The sequence below is a fragment of the Vulpes vulpes genome, chromosome 6 (assembly GCF_048418805.1).
Source record: "Vulpes vulpes isolate BD-2025 chromosome 6, VulVul3, whole genome shotgun sequence".
In the NCBI taxonomy this organism is placed as follows: Eukaryota; Metazoa; Chordata; class Mammalia; order Carnivora; family Canidae; genus Vulpes; species Vulpes vulpes.
This window is the reverse complement of record NC_132785.1, coordinates 114,816,769-114,826,813: the sequence shown is the minus strand read 5'-3', so window position 1 is coordinate 114,826,813 and position 10,045 is coordinate 114,816,769. Positions and strand designations below refer to the sequence as shown.

The following is a 10,045-nucleotide window of genomic DNA, read 5'->3' as shown; positions in this document are numbered from 1 at the left end:
CACATAAACACACAGAAAAATGAAGAACATGAAACACTTAGTGAAGCATACACATAAAATTATGAATAAAAAATCAACTGCTTTCATAGAACTAATATAAATATGAATGTATATATATATAATAATTACTTTATTAAAATGAAAAAGGTTGGATTCTGGAATACATTAAAATTTTCATTAGTGAAGGTAGAACTGTATTAATGATCTGGACTTATTTTTTTATTTTTATTGACTCCATCTACTCCTGGCTTCCTTGCTGTTGTGGAACATGCCATATCTCCTTCTACTGCTACAAGGCCTCTGTACTTGCTGCTATTTCTTTTGCTTTCCCTGGGATCTTCTCATAATCAGCCAACTCAGATTTGTATTTTCTAGGTCGTTAGGTTCTATTCCCAGAAAGATAGAGATTTTTTCAATTATTTATTTGTATATATATATATATATACACACACACACACACACACACACACACAAGCCAATACTATATATAGTATTGGAAGGTTAAGCATAAACTTAATAATTGTTATCTCCAAAAGAAAAGGAAACTGAGGTGTTGAGACACAATTATGGGGGGAGAATTTTTTACTTTACATCTTTCTATACTTTGGATATTTGAATCATGTGATTAAATTATCTATTTTTAAAAATGTTTTAACATAATAATGCATTGTGATGAGAATCAGAAGAAGGTCACAGAACCCAAAAGAAAGTCATTAAGAGTTTTTTTGTGTGTGTGACCACATATTCTTACAAGAGTTTTAGACTAAAAAAAATGGGGTAAGCCAAGAAGGGTAGAAGTGATGTATCTTCTATCCTTAAGGTAGAAGGTAAGATGAAGACAGTTTTAAATCTGTCAACCAGCATTGTATGTGCACAGAAGTACAAGCCATATACAAGTATACAAGTATACAAGTATAACAACCATAGTGTGCAAGATAGAGTGTAGACAGAAGTGAGGCTAGAGATATAGGTTGTGTCAAGTATATACATCATGTTAGCTATCTTACATCTTATCCTGGAAGCAATGAGAAGCCATTGGAGAATTCTAAGTGAAGCTTCAAAAATATCACTGTCTACCAGAAGTTAGCTCAGTTTTTATGTAATTGATAATACCTATATTAACTCATAATATAAAATCATAACATCAAATCGGTAAAAAGTCTACACTTAGTTTTGGCAAGAATGTGAAGAAATTCAAACTTCTATACTGTTGGTCATTGTGTAAATTTGTCCAGGTATTTCATATAGCAATTAATCAATATCTATTTGCATTGAAAATGGCATTACATATATCCCAGTAATTCTATGTCCAAGTTTATACCCAAGGCAAACACTCAGGTAAAAGCACAAGGAAGCAAGTACAGGAGATTGTTATAGGGGTGTTTGTAAATAGCAAACCATGGACAGCATCACGTCTCCATAAACAAAAAAGTAGATAAATACATTGTGATATATTCACAGAATATTATTCACAGTCAAAATAAAAGATCACCTTATGGTGCGCGCACACAGACACACACAAACCAATCAATAAAGTCAGTCCAGGTAAATGGAGTCCAAATATCCTGTATTCAATTGTTGCTGTAACTAATTACTACAAACTTAGTGGCTTAAAACAATAAAATGTATTATTTTATAGTTCTGGAGTCAAAGTCTGAAAAGGATCTCATTGGGCTAAAATCAAGGTGCCAAAAGGAGGCTACCTTCCTTCTGGAAGCTCTATGAGCATCTTTTTTTTTTTTTTTTTTTTGCCTTTTCCAGCTTCTGGAGTATCTGCTTTCCTTGGGTTGCAGCCCCTTCTTCCTTCTTCCAAATCAGCAGTGACTGGCCAAGTATTTCTCTATGTGCCTCCCTCCAACACTGGCTCTTCTGCCTCCCCCTTCCATCTTTTAAAGACCTCTGTGATTATACTGGGTCTACTTAGATAATCCAGGAAAATCTCCCTGCTTAAGATCAGCTGATTACTAACCTTAATTCCAATTGTAATCTTAATTATTTCTTCCATATCATCACATATTCACAGGTTCTGGGGAATAGAATGTGGACATCTTTGGGGGCCATATTTGTGTCTACCACATTCCTCTGACAATTGATGATTCATTACACTCTGATCCATCATCATGATCTAAGATCTGCTCAGCATAGGGGTGGGTAATTGTGCAATGCTTCCTTATTTAGATATGACACAAAGTGAACTTTGGAAATCAGAAAGCACAGATTCAACAGGAATCTCACCATTACCATCAGCTCTTTGAAATTCAAGGTTGACTACTTTTGAATTCAAGGTTTATAGCACTTAACTGGGCTCAGGAAAGATTCAAAATAACCTCTTCAGGAACCCACAACTGAATTGGAGACATGGTCAGCCAAAGTCAAAATAATATCCATAGACATGAGCAACTCACATTGATCAGTGCAGAGGACACCAACTAAAATAGCACAAAAGACCTTTCCGTCTTGAGTTTTCATGCAGTTGAAGTCCAATTGCTAAAATCAAGTGGGCGAAGAAATCAATGCTTGCTCTTGATTTTCCAGACTTCTAGCACTCTGAGATGATTTGGAGAGTTGCTGTTCTATCAAACCAATCATGAATAAATGACTGGACACTCATTTCCATTTAGAATGTCTGTTTAAATGCTGATTTGACCTCTAAGTGTACTAGGGTTTGAGTAATGTATGTAAAACTGTCATTAAAATTGCATATGAAGCACAAGTTAAAACGAAACTACTACATCTTTTTCTTCCCTGGAATCCTGAGAGGAAAAGAAAGCAATCATCAATAAGATGAGGCAGAGCAAAGAAATTGTAATGTTCATTATACAAATATCTGAGCCTCTCAATTTTGCTGAGAGAATTAGACCTCCTCCTGCTAAAGCACTTTATGGTATTTTAAAAATACAGTGGAAAATAACCCTCTTAAAACAAGACCACTGAATGCCATTCTGTTTTTGCACCGGAAATTAAGGGTGTAGAGTGTATAATATAAATGTCTTCAGAGTTTCACAAGAAATGCTCAGTGAAAATCCTTTTAAATTTATTTGGTGGTTTACCTCCCACCCTGAGGGGCTGAAAATCTCAAGCACAGGAAGCAGTTACTGATTTACTGGTTGATCTGAAGCCTTTTGTTTCAATGACAGCTCATTTGACCCATTTCATTTCTCTAAATTGCTTTTTAATTTCCTGAGGACAGCAGCGTTGTTGTAGTGTGTTTAGGGTATCATGTGTTTCAAAACGCTGAACTCTCTCATTTTATTTCATAATTCATCTCCATTGCCGAGGCAGATTTCCTTAAGAGGAACAAGAGTATAGATTTGGAGGGTCAAAAGATCCAAGCTGAGTCCCTGCATTGCTGTTTGCCAGTCATGTGACCTTAGTTCTCTGAGCCTAGGCTTCCGGCATCTATTTAAATAAGGGACTGAACTGTATTTCCAAAGATTCTTTCTGTTCTAAAGTGTTATGTTTTTTAAAGGTATCATTCTGGGTGCTTAGCACTATTAAAAATATACACTGTCATTTTTTTTTTATACAACGAAAAGGTGATTTTGTTAATTTCAGGAACATTAGTTCATCCATGCATAACCATCTGGAACAAAATAGCATGTTTGTTCGTTAAATAGCAAATACTTAAGACAGTTCATTCTATAAGACATGTGGCTTGTGTTTTAATCTACTTACTGTATATACCTCTTTCTTCTTATTAGAATATTCATTTAGGGGTCCCTGGGTGGCTCAGTGGTTGAGTGTCTGCCTTTGGCTCAGGTCATGATCCTGGGGTCCTGGGATTGAGTCCTGCATCAAGGGAGCCTGCTTCTCCCTCTGCCTATGTCTCTCTCTCTCTCTCTTTTTTTTTTTTTTGACCTCTCTTCCCCCATTTTATTTCCAATGTGGAGAACAAGAACAAAGCAGAGGTTGCATCTGAAGAAAATGTCTCAAACCAGACAGGGTTACAGTAGAATAGAGTTCACACAAGGAAACAGAGCAGTGGCCCAGCCCAAGTCCTTTGTCCCCTGGGCCCCTGGTTAGTGGCTGGCTGCAGTCAGAGCACCTGACCAGAACACTGGGCAAGCATGTCTCTATCTGAGGGCTGAACTGTCACCAAGTAGATGGATGACACTTAGACCATTTGAGGATTAACTTGAGTTGAAAAGCAAACTATTTCCTTCAGAGCTTGAGTTTTCCTTAAGTTCACATTTATAAATTAGTCTTCACAGTTAATCCTATTTGGGAGTAAGAAATAAGTGAATATAGTTCTGGTTTCTCATGCATAATACAGTTGTACGTTAATTCTTGACTTGCATGGTCCATGGACTTCAGTTTTGTGAAGGGGTGAGTGGCTATGATTTTTGGATCATCTACAATGTTCTTGGCCACTTGCGTATTTTATTTCCAATTCTGCCAGCAACGCTGAAGGTAGATACTATTAGTCCCATTTTACAGATGAGGAAACTAAGAAAGGCTTAGAGAGTTGCCCAGGGTCATGGTAGGCGGCTGCAGAACCAGAATTTACACAGAGAACAGCCTGAGGGCACGTTTTATATTTATATGTTTTGTATCCCATGCTTCCTTCCCACAGAGGAGAATGCTTAACACTGATTGTTAAATGAGCTGCCAGCATTCCAGCAGGTGACAGAGTGCCTGACATGCTTGGGACAGAGCAGGTGTTCGGAGAAGAGGGCTGAGCGGCTGCATGGAAAACACACATGGCTTTCAAAATACTATCTGCCTTCTGAAACTCTGTGCCAGATGCTGGGTTCTCCTCGTCATCATTCATCAAGTTATAAACATGGATACAAATATTAGGAAAATCTCCACTCTACTTTAAAAAATCATTTCCATTTTATCCTTTTACAATAGAGCAAGCACACAGCTTGATTTAAAAAAAAAAAAAAAGATTCTAAGAGCTAAATTGAACTTGCTACTAACCATTTTGAAAGGCCCCCTATAAATCACACAGTCTCCTGCAATTCTCCTGTTCTTAGAAGCCTTGACAGGTCACTGAAGGAATTATCCTAAAGATTCACATTACAATCCAGATACAAGGGGGTGTGTCAGTGGCTCGCTGAACCACCCACCCTTGGTAACAACCCAGCTGAGATTGTCCACAGACAGTTTAAAGAAAGGACTTTCGAATGTGACCACCAGTTAACATGTGACTGGTGCCCCTCCTCCCAGCTGCTCTGCCTTCAGCATCTGTGTCAAAGCCTGGCCCCCTCCAGGAACCTGCTGAACCCTCTGGTATTAGTTGGTCTAGGCTACCAGGCAGCCACTTTGGAAAGAAAACTCCAGTAAGGCGGAGTGGTGCGGCTCTGATAAGGCCTGCTGCGCCCACGCTCAGGTGCTTGAAGTCCACATGTGCATCTGTTTGGCAACTGCTGCACATATCCGATGTCCGGTCTCTAAGTGTCATCCATCTACTTGGTGACAGTTCAGCCCTCAGATAGAGACATGCTTACCCTGGTTGGGGTCGGGGTAGATGCACATACTGACCAGTTCTTGTAACTTCTCAGAGTAAAGTTCTCCAGGGAGAGGTGGGTAGTCACATTGCTCGATCTTCTGGCAGAGGGAGAAGAGGTTCATTTCATCTCCAAAGAAGGGGTTCTGGAGACCTGCCATCTCATACAGCAAACAGCCTAGAGACCAGATGTCAGACTTGAAGTTGTAGCCGTTCTCATGAATCCTCTCTGGTGACATGTAGTAAGGTGTCCCCACTAGGGAGTGGGCTGCGGTGGTCTCAGAGCTAAAGAAGCAACCCAGGCCAAGGTCGCCAAGCTTCACGACCCCTGTGGCTGTGATGAGCATGTTGGCAGGCTTGATGTCTTGGTGCATCACCCAGCGAGAGTGCATGTGTTCCACGGCGCTACACAGCTGTGCAAAGTGCTTCCACACCGTCCTCTCCAGGATGAGCCGCTCCTGCTTCCTAAAGTACTTGATCATCTGTGAGAGGTCACCCGCATCAGCCAGCTCCAGTACAATGTTCAGCTCGTTGTCCTCAATAAACCAGTCCAAAAACTTGATGATGTTGGGATGGTTCAGTTGCTTCAGGAGGCCGATCTCCTTGACGCAGTTTTGTCTGGCTTTGGCATCCATCATCTCAAATATGCACCTTCTTTAGAGCCTATCCAGCAGGCAGGTGGCCTTGTACACCTCGCTGAACTGTCCTCGGCCTACCTTCTTCTCTATCTGGAAGTCGGCCAATGAGCCACGAAAAGACAAGGTGTTTGGGTGTCTCTGGGTCAGGGGTGTGTGCCGGCCCTGGGGTGTGGCAGAGGTTGTTCGGGCTCCCTCCATGGGGCATGTGGCTGGGCTGGCCGGCCATCCTGCATGCCAGCCTCACAAGGGCACGGGCGGACACGTTGCTGCCACCTGCTCTGCCGTATGTCTCTGCTTCTCTCTCTCTCTCCATGGCTCTCATGAATAAATAAATAAATAAATAAATAAATCTTTTTTAAAAAAAAGAATATTCATGTAGACTCTGGGATGAAGCTCAACCAGGTGCTAGTTATAAAATGCAAAAGCTGAGACCACTGATTTTTTTTTCCAGCTCCAAAACCTTTTTTCAGAGTGTCACACTTCATAAAATTTGCTCCCCTTCTTGGTTATCTTTTCAAACCTTATCCATCCTTAAAGGCCTAGAAGGAGTCCATCTGATCGATAAGGCTCTGCATGAATAGTCCAAAGTTTGTATTTCCTGAGTCACTGTAGAATTTGATCATAGCAATGCTAATCAGAACAACAAATACTTATCGACTTGTATGTTTGTGTACAAATTAAAAGGTATAGAGGAAACATAGAAGGGTAAAACATAGGCACCGTTTTCAAAGAAACTATAATTAACATAAAAATAAGCACATACAACTTAAGGGAATATGTTAGATGCAAAGATTACTTAATCATTTTAAGGTTACTTATTGTTAATTATTAAATGAATGATTAAATCATCCAGAATTTTTAAATTTTTTTTTTACCCTTGAACTATTTTACTTTCACAAATAAAATAACTTACCAAATTCAGAACCAATAAAGTTAGAAATGATATGGTTGACATGAGGATAGGAAACCTAGGTCTTCTCTGTAGGTGGATCCCAAAACACATCCTTATAAATTTAATACTCTAAAGAAAATGATTTTGAAACTACAGGGCAACAGGGTTTGACACTGAATGCATAAAAGAAACATAAGCTGGATAATAAGTCTTCCTAGAAGCAGTGAAACTGAATTCAGATTTTAAAATGATGCGTGGATGTTGCGTAGATTAAGATAACCCGATTGAAGCCTCACAGGTTAATGGAAAGAGCATGAGGAAGGCATTGAGGGGCCATTGCAGGGAGATTTGGAAACAGAAACAATTATAATGAGAGAAATACTTTGTGAAATGTATTATCTTTCTTTTTCTATTTTAATGCATGAGGCTTTGTCTTTAGTCATTTGGGATTACTTCTCTGTTTTGAGTGGTTGAGTGAGGATGGAGGGACACAGAAGTGGAAAATTAAAACTTTTAGGGCAGAAACACAGGAAGAGTATTTCAGGGCTTTGATATCAAAAGATTAATTTTTAAATGAAGTAATAGTCTTGAAAGTTAAACTTCGAGAAGATAAAATAATTAAGTAGCCTTAATAATCATTAACATATAAAAGGCATACTTCTAGAGTTTGGGGGGACTGGTGTATGTATGTGTGTGTATGTGTATCTCCCTTTCTTAGAGAGGCTGTGGCTTTTCTCCATGCTATGTGGTTGGGGGATGGAAAATGGTTTGCCTGTTAGGTAGAAAAAGAACATTAAATGTCCAGATGAGTTTTGGTAGACCAAAATTGATCAGAGGTGATAATTATCCCTCTGACTATAACATGGGACAAGCTCAGGGCACAGAATGAGCATGATGGGACAAAAGCTGCCAAGTAAATAACTTGACTATGAGCTCCGGCATCCCTGGCATCTGAGTACAGCGTTCAGAAACCCAGAAGATCCTGGACACTGTGATAGTACATGGAGGGTTCTGTAGAGGTTGCCACTGTGTAGGGACTCTCTCAGATTGATGGCTATGACTAGGACACAGACTCAAGAGCTGTGTGCCAGCAAAACATCTGCAAAAGACCTGACAGGACCAGCTTAATTTAAGAGGGATCAGTTTAGAGAGAAGACCAAACTAGCCACAAGACAGCAAAGAAAGCAAGACCAGGAGATAGTGTACCGATATCAATAACCTGCAGATTCATACCTCTGTCACCAGGAGAAGCCTGCAGTAAACACTTTAAACTCAATGCCACCAAAAGGAAGGGGAAAGAGAGAACAGGCACTTGTGTGAGGTATTTGACCCATCAAAAAAGTACTTGGAATTTTGGGACTGGTAGGATTAAGCTTAGGCTCCCCTAGTAGGTTTTTGTGTGATCCCATATCCAGGTACACTCAGAGGTGGTCAAGGGGCTGGGGAAAGGGAAGGAGTAAATGCAGGGAAGAAAAGACAAATTAGAAAATAATGAAGTTATATTTAGAATTAGTTTTGGTAAAATCAAGTCTGTTTGAAAATAATTGAGAATTCACATATGTAAATAATGACAATGAAGACCAGAAATCCGGGCCACGTTGAGGAAAATCCCAAATGTAAGTATTAAACATTTCAAATGATGTCCTTCTGTATTCTTCTGTTTTCCAAATCCTCTCTCCTCCCTGTCACAGACAGCCTCTTGGAAAGTAATTTTTCTGCTACTCCAGTGATCTTTCTTCCAGGAATCCACTCATCTATTTTGTCCTTTCATTCATCAGATAAATGGGCAATCAAATGAAACATAAAAAACAAAACAAAACAAAAAGCAAAGAAAAGTAAGAGGAACAAGGTACAAGGAGCTGTGAAGGGTCTGAGCTAATAAGCTAGCCTGGCACTGTTTCTTGGTTAGTGGGTTAAGACATGAGAGCTCTGGGCCAAAAACAAGGACTTTATTACTCACAGTAATAGCAGTAGCTACAGGATCAGCATTTTTACTGCCTCCCCAGGCCTAAATCCCAATAGGACAGCACAAAGAGGGCTATGTAGCATTTACTCTCCTAGTGGGTTGCATTACCAATTGCATTACATAACCCTAAATTTACGGAACTCCAGTCTTTTATACCGGAGAGTAAGATGCCTGCCTTTTGCCTCCAAAGGAAGTTATTATCTTTATTGCATTATTTAGTAAACAAACCTTCTGTTGGCTCTGAAGAGAAACCCTATTTCTACTTTCCAATGCTGCTCATTCCACAAACATTCTTGGAAAGATAGTTTGGAATAAAGATAGTCTGCTCACAAGATGTGCAGAAAAATGAGACACCTATGGAGAGCTGTCTCCCAACACAAGGCTGTGAGCCTCTCACCCTAATTATTTACCTTATCATATATTATTAATATTATCATTTACCTCAAAATTAGGGTTATTAAAAACATTTAAGAAAAAAAGTGTTGTGGTTTTCTTTTTCTTTTTCTTTTCTTTTCTTTTTTTTTTTTTTTTTTTTTTTTAGACAGAAAGAGCAATACTTGTCTTTGGACTGCTACATCAAGTTTGGACCGTTATATCATGATACCATAGACTGAGTGGCTTAACAAAAAAGATTTAATTCTCAGTTCTGGACACTGGGAAGTCCAAGATCAAGGTACCAGAAGATTCAGTGTCTGGTAAAGGCCCCCTTCCTGATTTTCAGATGAGGTTGCTATAGTCTAGCATGGCAGAGAGAGAGGAAGTAAGTTCCTTTGTTCTGTCTCTTTCTCTCTCTCTCCTTCATGTATCTCTTCTTATAGGAGAGGGCACTAATGCCATCATGAGGGCTCTACCTTCTTGACCTAATTACTTCCCAAAGGCCCCACCTCTTAATACTATTCTGTTGGGGGTTAGGGTTTCAACATATGAATTTTGTTCATAATAACACTGAAGTTTGAAAATTGGTTGAAAGGGAGATTGAAGAGAAAGTGACATTTCATTAGTCCAGATGAGACATATAGTTAAATGTCATTTATTATATGACTTGTGTTTTTCTTAACTCTCTCACTAGAGTTTGTTCTCTTTGGAATCCAGACTAT

At 39.3% G+C, this 10,045-nt stretch overlaps 1 pseudogene; it reads right to left on the bottom strand.

The window, feature by feature from the left end:
- Positions 1-5,331: 5,331 nt before the first annotated feature.
- LOC112934903 (serine/threonine-protein kinase Nek6-like) lies at positions 5,332-6,342 on the bottom strand (annotated as a pseudogene).
- Positions 6,343-10,045: the final 3,703 nt, after the last annotated feature.